We start from the raw sequence: 2,554 nt of genomic DNA, 5'->3' as shown, positions 1-2,554 counted from the left end.
AACTCGTCCCATGTACGGTTCGGGGGCCGAGCCCCATCCCAGCAGTAAGGGTGCGGCTTAGGTTAACTAACACAAAGAAGATACAGTTCACTCAACGATTGCCTTTGGGTTCCGAACTCCATATGGGGAAGGAGCGTTGTTGTTTGCAAGGTCTCGATTATTTACATGGACCCACTTTTCATTCAATTTGTGGGAATTTTCTGATCTATAAACCGTCCCTAACTAACGATCGGCTCATGTTTGAGGATGATGAATCACTTCGTGTCGACCTGTTGCCAATAAACTTTCCGGCCTCATATGAGAATGGAAAACTGGAGCATTTTCTGCATCGGTGGATGAAGAATCACGAACATAAGAATTTCTGGTTGACCATGTTCCCAGAAAAAAGATACTTTCAAGAAACGACAAACACGACTGAAGTGGCTATACATACAAATCCATTTACGGATCTATATGCTCCGATTGGAACTTCCAGTTCCAGAACAGGTGGCTGGTATACTACCATAATGAAACTGCCTTTTATTTTCTTTATTCGGATCGGATTTATGTTGGCTTCATTGGGGGGATCGCGTAGTTTGTTACGTCAGCTCCAAAAGGATAAGTTGCCTTGGAATCGATAAAGTTAAGTGTAGTTCATAATTGCATAAAAGGAGGAGAAGTAGCGGCTGCAGCGCGTTGAGGCACTTCTTCGACGGTTCCCGTACGCCCGGCCTGCCGGCCCGCTCTGAAGAATTCATGGGTCGGCGGGCAGGCGAGACAGAATGGGCGGGCACTACTAACCAAGACAAGCCCAGTTCCCGCCGATAGGCGCTGGTAGCTTGCTTCCAAGCCTTGCCTTATATGATAGTTGTGCCCATGGCCCGAAGGAGCCTTAAGCACTTGTACAATGCTTCAAGTCAAGGCTCCCTCCCACTCGTTGCCCAGAGCCTTGACTTTCCATGTTTTTAGTCAAATGTGCGCTAGCGCGCTACAACTAGCACTTTTTTCTCTGATAGACTCGCTTCTTCAAGCTCCGCCCCTTATTGAAAAAGAAAATAAATAAAAAGCGCTAACGCGCCTTTACTTTTTTGAGGAGATATAAAAAGAAGCAACCTTACTAAGCAAACGTAGGCTTGGGCTCGAAAGCAAGAAGCAACGGCTTTCGCGCTTGTTGGAGCTATTAAGCATCTTAGACTATTGCATTCCATTTTTCAGCTGGACAGAAAGGTGGAAACTTTCTGCGGGATCCTCTTTCTGCGGGATGCTCTTTTGCGCTACGATGTACTTTTTTACTCTTTAAGTGCGCCACTCCTTCTTTTGTCCTGTATCTGTAGCTGCTTTTCCCGCACTCTCTTTTATCCCGCCGAAGGTCCCCCTTACATAATAGGGGTTAAGTTAAGGGGGGTGCACACCATGGTCAAATCTGCATGAAAAACCGGGGGGAATCTTGAGTCTTTAGTATTATGCTCCCGCACCCCCTATCTCTTAAAGGCTCTGCGCTCCCGCATTCTGATTGATCCTGTGCAATGTTGTAATCCTGCTGTTCCTTTATCCCCCGCTCCGCAGCTGCTGGAGACTTAGATTTTGAGCCTTTTGCGGTACTGATTGATGTTATGGGGGATTACTTGGGTTGGCCGGGCTGTTTGTTTGCGAAGGCCGAAGGACTTAAAAATAAGTTTTTTGTGTTATTGGACAGAATCGGTGCCGTTTTCCCACGCCTCATTTTCCATAATATGATTATGAGCTGCAGAACGCTTGAAGCTGGAATTTTAGCATTGAATTTGGAACACAGGCCAAACTACGCTCCTAGGCTCCCTTCTTCGAGGTTGATTCCCCCAGATCAAATGACAAGGAGCCAAAAAGCGAAGATGGCAGCGGAGGAATACAGAACGATCTGGAGATGCAAATGGAATGGCATTAGAGGCTGCTTCTATGAAAGCACCTGAGTCAGTGATGCCAACAACTTGTATGAGAGAATGGAGAATGCTCTAATGGACAGGATGGAAATGCTAGTTCATAGAGAAATTGACCCACGTAGGGAAGATGATGAGCAACTGGGATTCCCCATGATGAGAGATAAGGCCTTGGTCCTATCCCACTTAGAAGCAGAAGCTGAGGGCTTCCAATGGCTCCAGCTGAGACAATCACTTCACCATGTTCACGAACCATTGCATGGTGATACTTCCGATTCTGGTCTCTATACACAACCCCTATTGCCGTCAGACCAAAGCATAGTTCCTATCCGATCGGAGAGCCAATCCGAAAGGGGTCAGAGCTATCAGTGGCTTCCTCCCTAGCTCTACTGGTAAGGCAGATAAGGAGGCTAGCTGTAATCGCTTGCATGTCGGTCTCTCTTACGTAGCAAGGTTGGTACACAGAACTATCATGCCAGACTAAAGGAAGCCAATCAATGCAAATGATTGAGAGCATGCCCATTACAGTAGCGGTCAAGTGAACACTTTCCGAACACTAACCCAATTGGATGGGAAAGTTAGCATTCACAATAAAGACTAATAACAATGAGTGAAGCAAACTTCTGACAAAAATAGAGGGGATCATCGTCGACTTCTCATGG

This window comes from Helianthus annuus, mitochondrion (genome assembly GCF_002127325.2).
Source record: "Helianthus annuus mitochondrion, complete genome".
NCBI lineage: Eukaryota > Viridiplantae > Streptophyta > Magnoliopsida > Asterales > Asteraceae > Helianthus > Helianthus annuus.
This window is presented reverse-complemented; position numbering follows the sequence as displayed.